The sequence below is a fragment of the Pinus tabuliformis genome, chromosome 6 (genome assembly GCF_031772625.1).
Source record: "Pinus tabuliformis cultivar Carrire ecotype Pingquan chromosome 6, CPIR1, whole genome shotgun sequence".
In the NCBI taxonomy this organism is placed as follows: Eukaryota; Viridiplantae; Streptophyta; class Pinopsida; order Pinales; family Pinaceae; genus Pinus; species Pinus tabuliformis.
This window is the reverse complement of record NC_142292.1, coordinates 545,359,416-545,378,991: the sequence shown is the minus strand read 5'-3', so window position 1 is coordinate 545,378,991 and position 19,576 is coordinate 545,359,416.

The following is a 19,576-nucleotide window of genomic DNA, read 5'->3' as shown; positions in this document are numbered from 1 at the left end:
ACTGTATTTGGGCTGGTTAAGCGCCATGTAGCAAGCTTGCGCCTGATGCTAGATACCTGTTGAAGATACTAGATCGCGCTCAACCTCAAGAAGTGTCTATTTTGTGTTCCTTTTGGGAACCTATTAGGGCATGTGGTTTACAAACAAGGACTGATGGTAGACCCCATGAAGAGCGTGGTCATTCTGAACTTGGAAGCACTGAGGAGTGTGAAACAGTTGCACGCTACTTTGGGACATACGGGATATTACAGAAATTTTATCAAAGGCTATGCCCAGATCACCGCGCCGATGGAAAAATTGTTGAAGAAGGATGTCACGTTCTGCTGGAACGATGACTGTAAGAAAAGCTTGTATATATTGAAAGAAAAGATGGTTACCGCGTCAATCCTAGTCTTCCCGAACTAGAAGAAAGAGTTTCATGTACATGTCGATGCGTCATGTATAGCGCTGGGGGTAGTACTAACACAAGATGGCGGAGAAGGCTTGGACCACCCTATCATGTTCACAAGCCGCAGACTATCCAAAGCCTAGAAGAAAAATTCTACCCCTAAACACAAGGGGCTAGCTATTGTGTATGCGCTCCAGAAGTACCGATACTACTTACTAGGAGGCCATTTTAAAATGTATACGGATCACTCCACACTGAAATAATTGATCAATAATCCTATGTTGGGGGGCCAAATCTGTAGATGGCTCTTATTGTTCCAAGAGTACAATTTTGAATTTGTTGTGAAGACTGGACGATTGAACGCGAGACTAGACCATCTGTCGCGCATCAAAACAGTGGAGGAACCTACTAACTTGGAAGAAGGATTGCCTGACGCACAGCTATTTGCAGTGCATGTCGTGGATGGTCATTTCAAGGATATAATACACTTCCTAACAACAGGAACCACACTAGAAGGATACTCTGTCCAGCAAAAGAAGGAATTAGTGGTGTGCATGACATATTTCTCTATCATTGTTTGGCATCTATACAAGATGGGGACTGATGAGATATTGTGACGGTATGTACTTGAGTTTGAACGAAGCAACATCCTCATGGATGCTCATGGGGGCGTTGCGGGAGGAAATTATGCAGGAATAGAAACTGCGTAGAAGATTCTATGCGTCGGGTTGTGGTGGCCAACCTTCATCAAGATTCAAAATCATATTGCAAGGTGTGTGATGTATGTCAAAGAACAGGCAATCCATCATGGAGGGATGAATTTCCATTGAATCCACAAATGACATTGCAACCTTTTGAGAAGTGGGAAATAGATCTTGTAGCACCCATTCAGCCACAAGGGAAGACAGGGTCAAGGTACATTATTACTGCGACAAAGTATTTAACTCGTTGGGAAGAAGCACAACTGGTGAAGGATTCCATAGGCACTACGGCCACGAAGTTCCTATTTGAGCATGTACTGACGCGATTTGGATTTCCAAGGATCTTGATGATTGATCGTGGTACGCACTTCCTGAATGAGATGATCAGCGCACTAACGGAGGAATTTCAGGTATATCACCAAAAGAGCACACCTTATCACCCACAGGCTAACAGGACAATGGAGGCATTCAAAAAAGTGCTTGAAAACGCACTGACCAAGGTTTGAAATCCTCAGCAAAGTGATTGGGACCTATGCATACCTACAGTAGTGTGGGCTTATTGAAAAACATGCAAAAAGCTGATGGGACAAACCCTTTTTAGGCTAGTCTATGGTGTGGAATCCATAATGCCTATGGAATACATCGTGCCTAGTATGCATATAGCAGTGCTCACAGGTATGACAGATCGTGGAGCCCTGGAAGAGAGGCTCGTGCAGTTGGATGAGCTTGAAGAAGAGAGATTTTTGGTTGGATTTCATCAACAGGTCCAAAAGCAGCGCGAAAAAGCGTGGCATGACCGACATATTAAGCTACGCACCTTTAAGGTGAATGACTTGGTGTTGTTGTATGACAGTAAGTTTGGTAAATTTCCAGGGAAATTCAAAATGCATTGGTTGAGGCCCTATGTTATTAAGGAGATTACCGACAATGGCACGGTCCAGTTGGTTAAGTTGAATGGAGATCCCTTCCCAGGAAAGGTGAATGGCAGTCGATTGAAGCCATACATAGGTGGACCGCCCATCTGACTATGCGACAGAATCACAGTCTTAGCGCTCCAGGCAGCTGAAAGGAGGCGCGGGACTATAAACTACACTTCTTGGGTTGGGGAGCTATGCTATTTTAGGACTGCGCAAAGCAAGGAAGTGTCACAGGATCTGCGACAGTGTGAAGGCAACTGCGCTACTCATGGAAATAGCACGTAGGTCCGCCAGAAAGTGACTGTTAAAGTCATTGTTCATGATTTGATGGTCGTATTGTGGCCAAATGGAGCAGGCGGCAGGCATAAGGCCAAATTTATGGCTTAGATTCTTGAAAATCTGCTGCCAATCTAGCATTAATGGGCTGAATGTGGGGAGAATGGTTGGAATTGAATTTGGAAGACCCTATAAATCACAGGAGGCTATCCAACAAAAAACACTTGGCATTTTGAAAATTCAGTTGTTGCACTATCAGGTGTGTATGGACCGTGCGAATTTTGAGGCTTTGAGAGCAAGTTCAGCATTTGAGAGATTGCCGAAGGAGATGTAGGACCTCCTGAATAGAATGATGTCGACACCAAAGGAAGCAGCGCAGGAAATTGAGGTAGTAGAAGCTACCCTAGAGAGTGCCCAAGTGGTAGTCAAAGTCCCAAAATCAAACACCAAGACCAAAGAAGGATAAGCAGACTATGCTACCGGTGTGCATCTCACCAAGAAACCCACAAAGGACCAAGCTCACCTTGTAGGAAAAGGGGAAGGCCATTAATCTGGAGGCCGATGAGGAAGAATCTGAAGAAATCCTCATGGATGAGGAGGATTTGGAAATGGAAGTTGAAACCTAGGGTGCAAATCCTATTACCAGGTTACCAGAATATGTTCCTCCACGCAAGGGAAAAGCTAAGGTGCCAAAGGACATAGATGAGAGCAATAGCTCCCTGCAAACTTTGTTGCTCTCGGATGACATTTTTTTTTAGGGGACACACTTAGGGCGGGTTCCTGTACTAAAGTTCAAAGATTGGGACCTCGAAAATCACGAAAAATTCCCGCATTTAGCAACTGAGCGGATAATGCGCCGACGGATTGACACGACTGCTGGAATGATCGAATTAGAGCCGCGGACATGGCTCAAGGGTGTAGAGAAAGCCGTGTTGCTCAACCTGCTCTGGGTACTGCATCACCACCGCGCCCCAGTGACCATCTTTGTCATCAAGCAGCTACTCTGCTTGGCAAATGATGGGTGTTTGTGGCTGGAAGAGTCCATTCCCATCACAGACCACTTGATCCATTGGATCACATGGTTGCCTTACTCAGGAGAGGATCCAACCAATATATCAGAATGAAAAGGTGGTGAGTTGGCCCCTGCAGAAGCTATGAAGAAGAAATTCAAATTGGAGAAGAAGAAGCTGTGGAGGAAGCCTGTCGAATGGTCTTGGAGTTGGACATTCAAGCAGAAGAACCGGTTGAGGCACACGTCCGTAAGTTGGCCACAAGGGTGCGCAACGCTCGGATAGAGATGACCAAGATTCAGCTGGAATTGAGCTTACATATCACAGTCAAGGAACAGCATGCCACCGTTGTTACAACAGCAATAACGACGGTCGACAGTGCAGTAGCAGACTGCACACAAATTTTTGAACAATCATTTGAGGTCCTGACCACCCTGTAGGAGGACCCGAATGTAGAGCACCTGGAGACAAAGGCGCGTGAGCTACAACAAAGATATGACGAGGTCAAAGGGCCCGCGCAGATGATTTCCCTTACAGAGAGGCTTGCATGGATGGAGGAGGCAAAGGCGCTTAAGGAACAAGTGGATGTCACTCAGCACAAAGAAGTGGGCCTAAAAGCATGCCTACAGCCATGGATAGACGAGGCATATACAATCACAACTTCCATTGAAGGAAAGATATCGACACTACAGGCAACTTAGCAAAAGATTTAGGGTAGCAGTTCAGCTGCAGTCATTGAACAGATAGTGGAAGAAGTCCAACAGGCAGCCACTCAGTGCGCTATCGAGGTTGCGGTCATCCAAACAAAGCTGGGAGGTCTTCGCGCTAAGATCTTCGCACCTGCAGAGTGACTCAAGGGCAAGTCACGATGTTTGTGTTGGGTGCCTATTGAGCGTAGGATCCCCCAAGAGTCATTTTGGTGCTAAAAGCCCATATTTTGGTCAAATTTTGTAATCCAAGTGTAAGGACTCTGCATTTTGTGGTCACAGAGAAAATAGATGTTAAAGAGTCATAGGGTTGTCTGCCCTTATTTTGGAAATTTAATGTTGGCTGTAAAAGATCTACCCATGGTCCACGAACCATGGGATTGTATAAAAAGAGCTAAGCTCTAAGTAGATATAAAAGCAAGGAAGAGGAAGAGAGTCATAGCTTATAGCAAGAAGTCTAAATCTTAGCATAGGTAGAGGCTCTGTAGCTGAGTGTGCAGAGACCTAGGGTAGAAGTCTACGGCTAAGTGCATGAACCCCTGTAGCTGAGTGCATAGGGTGTGTCGAGCCTATAATCGTCTGGAATTATCAATAAAGAGAAGTATTCTACAATTTCTACGTCTTTATTTCCTGTTTATGCATCTTGTTATGTTGAGTATGAATTTCAATTATAATACTTATATGATGCGTAAATGTATGTAAATGCGTTGGTTAAGTGAACGCAAGAAAGAACATTTGTTTACACGAAGCTAACTAAGATAGGTTTATAACATAAGTAAGACACCTAGCCTAGTTTGGGAGATATCGCAGTTTGTTGCCCTAGCAGCGCGAAAGTCCCTGAGCCACAGGTTAGGGCTGCATGGAAACTAATTGTACCCTTTTGCGAAGGTACTGAAGGGTGGCACAGAGGGCTAAGCAACCTGCACGAAGGCAAGTATAGCCAAAATAAACCAACATCACAACCATCTCAAGGGTGTAGAAACTTGGTTCCAGCATCCCCCCATACTGCTTCGGGTGAGACTTCAATCAGTGCTTCGCGGGCTGATGTCGAAAGGGCCAATAGTGTAGGGATTTGTTTGTCTAAATAATGTTGAACATGGGTCAGGCCCCCTCAACCCAACACCATCAATTCAAAAGCAGCAACTATAAATACATGCACAACAAAGGAATCAATCAGGAGCTATGTGGAAGAGAAAGGAAGAATGGTTAGGAAGATGTGGTATTTCTCTTTTCTCACGTGATGAGGATGAAAAATGGTATATTGATAATGGATGCTCACATCACATGTCAGGAGATAGGAGCAAATTTCACTTCTTGAAGAAAATCAAAAGTGGTCATGTTGTTTTTGAAGGAAGTGAACGAGCAAGAGTATTGGGAAGCAGTAAGGCCAACCTTGGCGAAAAGAGGACCAATGTTGAAGATGTATGGCTCATTGAGGGCCTAAAGCGTAATATTCTAAGTGTGATCTAAATGGTTGATGGAGGTAAGGAAGTGGTATTCAACTCCAAATGTTTCTTCATTAGGGAAGAAGAATCAAAGAGAGTAATTGCAAGAGGAGTCGATACCCTAGACAATGTGTATGTGTTGAAGGGTAAAGTGGAGAGTAAGAAGAGACCAAGACATTACTCTTCTTCGTAAAATACAAAGTAGAGGAGATCATCACATATTGCAGTCCATTTCTGCATGGTAGATACTTTAAATTGCGAAATAGATGTCAAGCCTTCATAGGCTCAAGGGGTTTATATGGAATATTTTGTTTTTGCATACAGTTATATTGGGTTGATGCTTATCTCTTTGATTATGATTTCTTGATGATTGATTGTAGCTACTGGTGATCTTTTGGTTGAGGTGTGATCAAGAGGAGATATCGCACATGTTCAGGGGGAGTACCTTTTATGCTTCCAATGTTTTGATGGCATGATGGCTCCATGGAGGATTTGGATATGCATCTCATGCTACGTGCTCATTTGTTGCAAATGTTTATGTTTGATCATTTATGTTGTTTATATGGTTTGACATGTAGTTGGCATGTGTTATGCATCATGGTTTGATGATTTTATGATTGTGATGGTGCCATGGATATTAGTTAAATGAAGGTGCATTATGCTTATGTGTTTCATGTTGATGTTGCTACTACATATGGCATATGATGTTTATAGTTGTTGATGTGATATGTTGTTGATTTCTGATGATGTTGATATATGCCCTTAATGGGACATTATGTATTGTTATGTGTTTTTGGCTTGTAGGGGCCTGACCCAGGTTCAGAGGTGATTTAGCCAAACAAATCCCGGTACTACTAGCCCTTTTGGCAACAGTCCGCGGAGCGCGAACTGAGGTCTCACCCAAATTAGTATGGGAGGGTGCTAGAACCAAGTTTCCACACCCTAGGGATGTCTGATGAGTTCTGGCGGTCCGCAATTTGACCCTGTGCGCACGTCACTGCGTGCATCTATTATTCCCTCACAACCTGTGATGCTACCTTCACACAGCCCTACTCGAGGCGCGATCCATATTATTACCCAAGTTCCTTACTATTAACATTTTATTATCCGATTACTTAACCTATCTGTGTAATTCTAGTGTTAATTAACATTATATCCAACATTCATATAAGTTTGTGTGATAAACAAAATAGTATAAATGTATAAAATGCAATATACAAGTAGATGCAAAGAAATTGGAATCAACTTCTCTTTATTATTCTTCGTTCAAGGTTACAAACTCAACACCGACCTGCGCACTCAACTGCAGGGGTCCGTGCACTCAACTTCAGACTCTACTGGGCCTCTGCACACTCAGTTGTAGAGCCTCTTCCTACTACTAGGACCCAATACACTTAGACTCTTACTCTATGCTGGAACCATTCGTATTCCTCTATCTCTAATTCACTAGCTAGCTATCTTTACAACTTAGAGCCTTGCTCTATTTATACAATCCCATGGTCCGCGGACCATGGGTAGGCCAACATGACATTACATTACATTACAAAACTTAGGGCGGATATCCCTATGACTCAACCTATACTTCGCGCTCCGCACCTGCAATTCGCAAAGTTTTACAATACATTTGACCAAAACTTCGGCTTTGAGCCCCAAAGCATGCTCTCGGGGGGATTCCATGCCCAACAGGCCCCCAACACAAAGTCATTCAGTTGGCACGAAGTCCCTCCAATTGGTCCCGCACTTCTCGTAGGTCCGCAACGCACTGTTCTGCGATTTTCTGGACCTACTCCACGCACTCTTCCGATGCTTCTTTGTGAGGATCAAATCCCTACCTTAGTGTGTATAGCCCCTGCATCTGTGCAAGCTTTCCCTCGATATCTGTCGTAATGGTGAAGGCCTCATCAATCCATGGTTGGACGCGCGCTTTGAGAATTGCCTCTTTCTATCTTGCGGCATCCACCTACTCTTTCAGTGCCCTTGCTTGCTGCATCTTTGCGAACCGATGAGTGAGGACATTAGTCTGCACAGTTCCTTGGACACTGTCGTACTACTCCTGAAGTTCATGTGCCTCTGTTTCTAGGCACTGTATGTTGGGGTCCTCCTGCAAGGATGTGAGGACGCCAAAGGCTTGGTCCAACATACCGGTACAGTCCTACATTGCCCGTCCAATTTCTTCCAACCCTGTTTGGATAGCACTAACGCACTGCTCTCTAAATTCTTGAGGAGTGGAAGGCTGCACCTTCACCCACAGCTCGACAATCTAGAGATTCAGCTCTAGTTGCACTTGCGTTGTTTCCTCGCACGCGTTTCAGACTCCACTTGCCAAACAGTGGATCTGCACTTTTGTTGGCAGGTCCGCGGCGATGGACAACTCTGTGACACGCTGGCACACTTCATCCATTGTCTGTACTAACTGCTGGTTTTGTGAAACCAGTTCGTCATGTTGCAGGTTCAGCCATTCAATGTTGATCTTTTGTTCACTCATCACCTGAATCATGCGGCCCTCCCTGGCACAGATCTCTATTGTTATTCCATCCTACAGTTGGTACAGTGTGTCTCGCGGAAGGGTAGCCAAATTAAGGTGAAGTCCCTTGATCCTACCAACTGCGGCTCTGTCAATCTCATTCTCTGCTGCTAGCAACCCTTCCGGTAGCACTATGGTATTGGTCATCCTTGTGCGTAGCATCTGCTCTACTGCCGATGTGCCTGTTGTGACATAGGTCACTATGGTTCCTTCCTGTGGGTCGCACCTATAGTTCCTGCAGCTCCACCCTTAGGGCCCCCAACACAGTCTACTGCTCTGAAATGACTTCTTGGAGTGCTTCCTTGGTGACATCATGAACCATCTCACTTATTTCGTATAGGTCACCTTCCGTTAATGTGATCGAGTCGATGGCCAATTTGGAGGCCTTGACCTTTTTCCGTGGACCCGATCTCTCTGTGACACGCAGCCTTTTGAGTTGGGTGGAAGTTGTGCCTGGGTCTGCACCTTCTTCTACAAGGTCTGTGTCCTCTGCCTCCTGTCCTGTAGACAATTCTTGGCCCTCCTCTTCCTACGTTGTTGTGGCCCCTGTTGTTTGTGCTGCTGCTGCTACTTCGATGGCCTTTCCCTGCTCCATGGCTGCCTATGCGGCCTCGCGGACTGCCCTTACCTCTACTACCACTTTTTCATTGTGCCCCTTCTCAGTCATCTACGTGATGCGTAACTTGGCCTCATCCTTTCTTTTCTGTGCTGCTGTCCTATCCAACTTCGCCAAATCCAGGGTGCACCACTCGGGAGGCCATGATTCTAACACTGTAAAAATTACATCATCAATGGCGATGAAGGGGAGCTTGGTCCACTGAGGCACCAAATCCTTTCACGCCTTGATGTAAATATTGTGCATGTCCACCTTGAAGTCTGTAAAGCTCTGCATATTGTTGTGCACTACGGAGGACAGGCGCGACCTCCTATTAATCCACATCTAGATGCTCGCCTCCATGAGTACCCAGAAGATCTTCGTATCACAAATCCACTTCGCGTTCTTGGTAGCCCAAAGAAATGTCTACTTTGCGTCCTCTGGTAAGTCACACTCAATGCTCGGGAACTGACTGTCCTCCAGCAGTTCTCCCACTACTAGCAAAATGGACAAGAGCAACCACACGTAGTTGATCAATAATTCCTCGTAGAGGAAGTCAGCCCAGTTGAATTGGACCCCCTCTGCACATTGTTTGGCCAATGCGACTACCTGCGCTGGTACTTCATCGCTGCAGAATTTTCTCATTACCTTCCTGGCCAGGATTTGGGTGGCTACACACACCCCTTATCCTTGATACTGCTAATGGCGTAACCCCTCTTTTTCTTCTCGAGCTTATATTTTTTCTTCATGGCTTCCATGAGAGCCAAATTGCCACTTTTTCCTGCTATCATCGTGGGGTCCTGTCCCTTACAGGGAAGCTGAGAAATTATGTGGATGAGATCCGTTGTGATGGGAATAGGCTCCTCCAGCCATAAGTACCCATCATGCACCATGCAAAGCAGTTTCCTAATGACGAAAATAGTGATGGGCACGTGGTGAAAGTGTGGTATCCATAGTAGATGAAGCAATCTAGCCTTCTCCACATAGCGTAGCCATTTTCGTGGTTGTAATGTGATCACCGACCCCTCCATAGTCTGTTTCATTAGGCTCTCCGTCTCTAAGTGTGGGAACTTCTCGCTGTCCGCGAGGTCCCAATCTTCAAATTTTAGGGTAGGTACACGTCCTAGGAGCGGACCTTCAAAGGTAATTCCATCAGGGAGGAGCAGGCTCTGGATCACACTCTTCATTGCATCCAAATCCTTTGGTACCTTAACTTTCCCCTTTCGCGAAGGGACATACTCAGGCAATTTTGCTACAGAGCACATTGGTTTGATGTCTGCCTCCACTTCTTCTTCCTCTTCAACCTCGAAAATCATAGCCTATAAGTCCTCCTCCTCGTCATCTGACTCAATGGTGACAACCTTGCCCTTTTCTTCCATTGAGAGGTTAACGAACCACGGATTCCTCAAGGACATGCGAATTAGTCCCGCTACCTGCTTATTTTTTTTGGGTCTCGGCGTCCGAGGTGATTTCAAGATTTCCGGCGCAACCTCAGTACCTTCGGGAACATCGTGTACCATGGGGTTCTATGCAGCCTCTTCAGTGGTTCCTTTTGCAAAGCCCAAACCTCTCCTGGTAGCCGCCATCTTGTTTGAACTATATGTGGTCATTCGCGAAGTTAGTGGATCGAATATCACTTGGTGCTCAACACTTTGTGCTCTAATCAACTGCCCAAATCTCAAGTGAAAAAGTGTTGTCTCGTGGCTAGCCCCTGGAGTTTTATAGCGCCTTTTGAATTCAAATTCGACCGTTCCCCCCAATTTCGGGCCATCAATGCTTTCTTGGCAGCATATCTTCCCAAATCTTGCCCATAATTCGTGTCCTAAAAGCCTGCCGCCTGCTCCATTTGGCCTTAAATCGAACATCTCGTCACAAACAGTGACACCAACGGTCACTTCCCAGCCTATCCACACAACAACACTGTCCATCGTGCATCGTTGTGAACCCTGTGGCATCCTGTTACTACATGCACTTCCCAAAGCACGCAGCCCTGTGGAAGAATATTTTATAGTCTCGTGCTTCCTTTCAACTGCCTGGAGTGCTAAGACTGTGTTTCCTATGGCTAGTTAGGTGGTCGCACCAGCTGTGCAGGCCATCGTTTCACCTTCCAGTGTAGTCTGCGAAAGATCTTCATTTGTCCTTGTGACAGTCGGCGTCGCATGCTTTCCTTTACGTAGTGCATCCCCTTGGCTACTGTGTTTGGTGATATGCAGACCTAGCCATGGCAGCAGACTAACTAATTCTTGGAAATAGTCTTCTAAATTGTTCAAATGACTGTATGCACCTTGCCTCTCTATCCTTTGTCTGTTGACGAGAAATGCTCCCTTTATTTTGTTTTCTAGCCTCTTGACCACTGCATCCATTAAAATTCCTTTCTTCCTTAACCATACCCGGTCTGATTCAAGCTCGTGAAGTCGATAGTTTCCCTATCGAATTGCTTTCTGAAGCCTTATGTGTTCGGCCTTGCGTAGCAATGTGATTTCTTCATCCTGGGCTGCGTGCACTATCACATCTACAGGTGCGATTACGTGTGGATACCTCTTTGCATTCTCTTCAGAAATTATGGTCTCTACTCTGTTCCACACCTTTGAAATCGTTTCCGCGATCAGGGTTTTGCACATGGTCCTATAGGCCCATCGAATCGCAGGTACGCGCAGGTCCCAAACAGTGCGTCTCGCCTAGTGAACCCTGTTCAGTACTTTGCACACCCTATTGAATGCATCTCTGTGGATAATTAGTAGCACATGTCACTTTTCCTGCTGCTGCGTTTTGTTCCGATTCTCTAATCTGGGAGTGGTGTGCGCTTGTGCGAGTTATACAACATATGTTCGTACCCATCGAGAAAGGTGGGCATGCAAGTTGTTTCACCCCTGGTGATTGGCTCTCATTCTGAGCTAGGGTTTTCTAAAGTGTAGGTGCATCATCCTTCTACATCCACGCCAATCCTCAAAACTTCCTTGATGCGTACCCTACCATCGTGCGGGCGTTGCGCGCAATGCCCACTTCAGAGCATCGAACCATTGTTGTTCTAGTACTACGCTTTCAAATTTGTTCAGGAATTCATCCACTGTTGTCAACCCATCATATGTAGGCAGATCCCTTGCCTCTGTTGTCACGCAGCACAGTGATCTAACCATCATGTTGCAATTAAGCGTTGTTACTTCGTGCAGCCAATTCTACCATCACTCTATCTCTTCGTCTGAATCTGAAGTGCAGGAGCTTTCGCTTTCCCACGAAATCCTTCCATATGCAGTCGGATTCACCCAATCCTATTCTCACACAGTTATCTTGTAAATAAATTCGAGATCATCATCACTATCATCATCACGCAGCAGTTCAGTGTATCACACTCCTTCTGCTGGATCTAGCGATATTACTACGCGTAGTGACTTTTTTCAAAGATCATTTTGTGCTTCTTCAGATTTATGACTCCCTTCATATCGGTGGCCTAGTCTATTCCTAGTAGCACGAGATAGGGATTACTGTCATCGACAATCTCTATCTCTTCAAAATCCTCCTACACGCTCGCACCTTCAATATCTATTGTTACCCCTTGCAATCTTCCCATGGGTAAGATCTTTTGTTCGTTTGCCATTTGTAACTGAATAGGAGACCATTGTAGCGCGGGTATGCCCATGCATTCCCATGTTTGTTTTAGCAGTACATTCACGTCCGATCTGAGATCCAAGATTACCTGATCCATTTCATACTCGTCGATTTGCGGAGTCAACCTCGTTTCCCTTCTTATGTGCAATGCATGCTTTCCAAGTTTTCAAACCACACGCAGTTCTCCTGACCCCGCGTACCTAGTGATAATTTCTTGTAGTCCTTTTACTGCCTTGTTGTCACGTAGTAGTTTCATGCATGTCTCCAGAAAGGTAGTGAGCATTGAAGGATCCATCTCTAGTTCTAGTTGATCCTTACTACCTAAAGTGGAGGCCTCCATGAGGCTCTTCTTAACTTCCGTGAATGTCTCCTTCGCGTCTTCTAAATCAAATTCGGGTTCCTTTGTAGGAGCCTTCCGAACCCACGCACTTTCTTCTGACTGCTTCCCTTTATCATTTTCAGTGGTCATACCACTCTTAAGCATCATGTTTACATTCGGGTCTTCTTCGCGCGGCTCAGACCTCATCATCTGCAAATTCTGAGTCAGAGAGGGCTGAAGTACCCCTTTTTCACGCAGTCTCGCTATCAATGTAGGGTAGTGTTTTGCCTCATGGTCAAATTGAGTACATTACAAACATGATGTCCTTGTCAGGTTTGTACAATCGCGGTTATAGTGCTCTGGCCCCCCACAATTGTAGAAAATTAGTTGTCTGCGACCCCTTCCTGGTCCCATTCCACCTTGACCTCGACCATGCCCCTGAAATCCAGCGTGCGCGATTCCTACATTTGGGTCGAGGACTCATGTTTCAGTCTACACCCTGTAGGCAGGAGTCCAATCCATCATTAGTTTGTAGCTTCTGCAGCTGCGTTTGTCGTGGTCTACCAACCTACAGAAATTACAAAACAATTATTGGGACGTCTACGTATACTTCTGCAATAGATGACAATTATTCGTAGTGTGCTTTCCTCCTATCTGACAGATCGCACACCATAATGTAGGCACCACGCTTGGTCCTGCCTATGCCTCAGGTCTTAATGGCATCGACCCTCCTCCTGCCAAGTAATTCGTGAACACTGGACAGTGGTCCTTATCATGCCCCTAGCCTTTTCATTTTATGCACCATACCTCCTCGCGCACCTCTAGCCGAGGTGTCCTATCCTGTTTCAAACTCTACATCTCCAGACACAGATTTTGCAGTTGCGCGTGGATTTGTTGGACTCCCAGACCAAGGTCTTGTATAGGGGTCTCATGCAATCTCATTGCCATCTCCAAAGCTTCGGCCTGGGTGGAAAGTTTTTGTTGTGACAGCGTCATCCTTAAGTGCGGTGTTAGTGATGCTACAAACCATGCACGGTGTTGTCCATCCGTCAACGTCATGTTGGCTTCACGAATCATACCCTTCAATCTTTGGTCCAAATCCCAGGGGGTCTCACCTAGGAGCATCACAATCTCCTTAAACCCGATGATTGATTGTGTTTCCAACTTTGGCCTGCTAAATTCCCTGTTCAGCACGGTCTGGATTTCTGTGATTCCTGCATTTGGATGGTCATTAGAATGCTTGATGTACCATGTTAATGCGCAATCCTGCAACACGCTTACCAGTGTAGCCTTTTTGATATTGTCATCCACGACTCCTTGTGCTTCCCATACCGCTCTTACCACAAACCAGAATTGGTCCGGATCTTCATTCCCTACTCCTCTGAATACCGGTAGTTTGATCACACTCGCCATACTGAACTGTGGTGGTGGCGAAAGTGGGGTGGGTGGAGATGGAGGTGAGGAGGGTGAGACAGGTGGCGGTGTAGGTGGAGGTGGTAAGCGCGGAATTCACTGCCTTATCAGACTGACCGCGCTTCTTGGAGAGACTTTTGCGAGCTCTTCCTCGCTTTCCCGCAAGGGGGAAATTAAGGGACTGGTTTCCATTTCTTCACTACTTCTGCTTCCGTAGATATTCCCACTTTGCATAGTCCCAAAAATTAATTTAATCACATAACCCACTTTTCACACAATAGCATCTTAATCCAAGTGTTCAAAGATTTGATATACTTACCTCGCAGTCCCTTAACGAAACACTGTTCCGCCTCACTGTAGCTGACGATCATGTCTACCACGAACTCAGTGATAAATCCTCCTATAATTCGGTCGAGCCAATGTTCCACAGCTCGTGCAATCTTATCTCCTAACGCTTCTAGTCTACGCACTAATTTCGGAGTCCACATGATTGGTTTGTCGAGCCTACACCTTCCCTGATTGTCTGCTAGCTTCGCGATCCACTCATACAGCTCAGAAGGAAAGGATGCAAAGAAAATTTCATGGATTTCCGTATACAAATAGCGCTCCAACCACTGTTATTTAGATACTCGTGGATTTTTGTGTACCTGTGCCGCGAACTCGTGAATCTTCTTATCCAACCACCCTTCAATTTCTTTCTTTGTTGGATTCCAGTGGCACGACATTAGACATCCCTTATGTAGATCCTGGTCCTGGCAAAGGAACCATTTGTTGGATTGTAGGGGCTTGACCCAGGTTCAGAGGTGATTTAGCCAAACAAATCCTAGTATTACTGGTCGTTTTGGCAATAGTCCGCGGAGCGTAGACTGAGGTCTCACCCGAAGTAGTATGGGAGGGTGCTAGAACCAGGTTTCCGCACCCTGGGGATGTGTGATGAGCTTTGGCGGTCTGCGGTTTGACCCTATGCACATGTTACTACGTGCATCTATTAGTCCCTCGCAACCTGTGATGTTGCCTTCGCGCAGCCCTACTCGGGGCGTGATCCATATTATTACCCAAGTTCCTTACTATTAACCTGTTATTATCCGATTACTTAACTTATATGTGTAATTCTAGTGATAATTAATAGTATATCTAGCATTCATATAAGTGTGCGCGATAAAAAAAACAGTATAAATGTATAGAATGCAATATACAAGCAGATGCATAGAAATTGGAATCAACTTCTCTTTATTATTCTTCATTCAAGGTTATAGACTCGACACCACCCTATGCACTCAGCTGCAAGGGTCCGCGCAGTCAGCTGCGGACTCTATTAGGCCTCTATGCACTCAACTGCAAAGCTTCTTCCTACTACTACGACCCAATACACTTAGACTCTTACTCTATGCTCGAACCATTTGTATTCCTCTATCTCTAATTCGCTAGCTAGCTATCTTTACAACTTAGAACCTCGCTCTATTTATACAATCCCATGGTCTACGGACCATGGGGTAGGCCGACATGACATTACATTACATTACAAAACTTAGGGCGGATAGGCCTATACTTCGCGCTCTGTGCCCGTAATTCGCAAATTTTTACAATACATTTGACCAAAACTTGGGCTTTGAACCCCAAAACATTCTCTAGGGGGGATTCCATGGCCAACATGTGTTGTTGATTACTGTTACTGAAATATTGGTTCATGGTTTTGTTTTGGAGAGGTTGATACATGTCTCTTATGTAATTTATATTGAAATTATCTTGTTGTCATAAAGAGGACATGCGGCTAACCATATGATCTATTTACCTACATTGTGACATTGTATTAGACATGCATAAAATTGAAACCCATGTTTGGCATATATTGCATAATGAGTCATGAGAGATAGTCAAGATTTGTATGGGTTATTAGTAGCGTTGTTGCAGCCATGTATTTCATGTATTATTCATGTATACTCTCGTACTTATCATGGAGAGGCTTTCTAAAGTCATGTATGCATTAAGAGAGAGTCATGAGAGTCATAGTTTAGCCATATATCAGATTATTGTTGTAATTGTACAGCCATGCATTATCATCTTTGTAGTCATGTAATTAGCCTATGAGGCCATGTACTTTGTTGCATATATGTTGGTCATAGTCATTGGTCCATGTGGAGTAGCCTTTTGCATAAGGCAAGGAGGCATTGACAGCTATGTACATCAGTTTACATTCAGTCATGGAGATGTTTGTATTCAGTTGAGTATGGTTGGTCATACTATTGTGACCTATCATCATGGATTTACTACTACCATGACTACTTCAAAGAGATGTTGCATTTCTACTGGTATATGAGTTCTCTGTTGCTAGATAATACAATGTGGAAAGGATGTATGGAGTTGTTTTAGAGTTGGTTAGATATTTGTTGTTGCTGCTATGGAGTTTATCAGTGTTTTTTATGCTAGTATATCATATTATGTTGATGTTGCTATGTGTTTGGTTATTTGATTTGTTGTTATTATTATGTCCTGGATTATGTTATTATTTATTCAGAGGGGAGAGCATGTGTTTCAGTTTTTATTGTTGCAGGTGGTTGGAGATATATGTTGTTTCACCTTTGTGTTGTTTTTTGGGCATAGCTTATGTCCAAGGAGAGTTTAGTGTACATATCTTCCATGGGGAGTGTTGTTTTTATTTCAGCCTTGCACTCCATTGTTCATCTCCTGCATATGATTGTGAGTGGAGTTTATTTTTTTGTTTATGGAGCCCCTTTCATGTAGAAGAGTAAATAGCATTCCTTATTGACATCTTTATCCCTTTTCCATTGTTTTCAAAGGGGGAGTGTTGTGGGGGAAAGTATCCAACTCGGAATGACCCTAACCCACTCTAAGGGTGACAGTTCCTTAGCAACAGCTGAAAGCAAAGCTATCTGAAGTTTCTTCTTTATGACGTGCAAGAGATAAAAGGGAGAGATCCACTTACCGATGTCTTGCGCAAATGGTCGATCCAATCTCCTTTGTTTGCCGCTTGCTCCCAACTCCAAGTCTTTTCACGGGCCCAACTACACGAGATCCTGCAAATAAGATAAGAAGAGGAAACTACAAGAAGCATGCATTCATAATCGATTCAAGGATTAGCATAAATCAAAGACGCAAGTAAGACAATTCACCATTGAAACACATGCGAATAGAAGAACCTCAAATGCTTTATTAATATATGGAAGTAAGGTTCAGGCGGTGATACAACCATGAGAGGTCCAATCCAACATCACCTTCCCGACGGAGAGAAATCTCTTCTTCACCTCCCTCAAGCAATCACCCAATACTCTCAACTGCAAACCAACAGCAATTCTTTGCACTAAATTCCGGCCTCCAGATCCCATGGGATGAGATCCTTATATAGAGTTTTGGAGTGAAGATAAGTCAGCTTGATGTGTGACTTGTTGTCCTCTTCAACTCCAGTTGTTCTTCAGTCCTTCACTCAGAGTTTATGCCTTCCACTTGGAGTTTTAGAACCTCTTAACTCATCATTAGGCGAATATTTTGATCCAAGTGTCAATTTAGAAGCTTCCTGGGCACTGGCACATTGAGAAAAGATTCCTCCACATGTCCAAGTACGCTCAGCGCAGGTAGCCTTTGTCCTACTTGCTCTGCAACGCAGGTAGCCTTTGTTGTACCTGCTATGCAGCGCAGATGCCTAGTGGAGCAGCTGCAATGATCCAAAACTCACCTGTTTTTGAGTGTTTTTAGTGGAGAACTGAACTGTAGTGCTGTGGTTTGCTGACCTTGTTCCTCTAGGGGTAGGAACAACATGTTTGGGGACTTTGGATCCCTCAGATTATTGACATTTCATGCTCTATGCTGTAAGGCACAAAAATGTCTATAACAGTTGCCCCCTAAAGTATGAGGTCGTTTATCGGGTGAAATGCTTTATTAGGAGGATCCGAAGTTCATTCAATTGCCGGGAGGTGACCTGTAACAAAATACAATACAATACATTATCTTTTCATACTTTCTTTTCATGATCTAGCTGATGCGGGCATTTCCCATGCTCAGCTTTATAAATACGTTTGTTGTACATAAACAGACAATCGTCTGATAATAGACTGATAATTCTCTGCTTTTAATTATCATCCTTTTAGTAGGATGACCATCTGCTGCACATGCCTATGTCTTTATCTCCTGAATATACATCGCAGCCCGGATGGATGAAACTAGATCCGGGGTCTTCAAACTTCCGATCTTCACACTAAGTACAAGTCGATCCATGTGAGAATTTCTTGAAGTCGAACATGGAAAGACATCGCTTGATTACCAGTCAATAATGTAAACCGTTAACAAGCGCGAGAGGAATCACCGATAATGATGATGACCCTCAAGGTACTGCAGCACAATTCACGTGGCGTGAATATAGGATCTGACGTCGAACACCACGCAAAGTCTTCCGGTCGAAGGTCATCAATGTATACCTATCGCCGGAAGTGAGAAACTTGCCATTGGGGCATGCAAGCTTCAAAGTACTGAGGGGGTGTTCCTAGATCAACTTCTCGGATAATGAGCTGATGTCGACAAGAAGTGATCCGTCAAAGGAGGGCCTTAATGAATCCCACATCAGTGACACGGAACGGAGCTAGTGATGATGGTGAAAACGATCTGTGAAATATGATTCAGGGTGGCGGTCATGGAAGGATGAAAGATGATGTATGGTAGTGGATGGGACCCGGTTGACACTTTCTGAATGACATCTCTTGAACATATAACGACACTAATGTGATGGATCGGTAGCATTACCCCATGTATGGATGGTATGGCGAGACCATGGCAAAGGGACCGGTGAATGATAATAACCCAACCCGATATTTACGGAGGCAAAAGTGTCATGTTCAAGAGCGACCTGCTACCATTAAGCTTTGAGGTTCTTACCAATTTTTCCCCAGTCATTTCTAACCAGTACCTCTTTATTTTTGTCAAGCTTGAGGAGGATAACATATGCTTGATCTATAACCTGCCCTTCGGGCAAGCCCATCGCTATGTTTTTAATGAGCTTAGCGATAGGGAAACTCGTTCTCGTCTAAAGACAAGTTTGTCGCTATCTAATATTTTTAACGAGCCCAGCGACAACGACAACTCGGTCCTTTTCATTTTTAGAGAGTCTGAAAAGGGTACATAAAGTGGACTCCAGGGGTCCTTTTTCGTCATCTAATCCCTTAAGTCCGAAAAAGTATAAAACAATACAGAAGGGATGAATGTTCGATATCTTTATCGAGCCGAACTAGACAAGCGCTCGATCTTTTTGTGCAATAATCCCTCAGGTCCAAAAAGATTAAAATCTAGAGGAGGGATAGCTCTTCCGGTCCTTTTAACGAGCTGGAAGGCCAAAACTCGGCAAACTTTTCATATTTTACGAGTCAGTGAAAAGAGCTCAAAGAAGACTCGTCTTTTGAGGAACGAGTGATAAACAGGGATAGCAGCAGATTCCAGGTATAGGTTGGAATTTTCCAATCACGGCAGTATTACAAGGATGGCTAGGTGAAATCACTCTTCGCAGTTGTTCCTCAAAATAGGTAAACAATCAAGTGGAGGTGAATGATCGGCCAAATGAAAGGTGGAGGTGACGGTGCACAAACACGACCAAGGCTTTTATGGCTGATGATTTTAAGGTCTCAAATGGTTATTTACCGGTTCATTTTTTCCAGTGAGCTTGAACTCTGGGG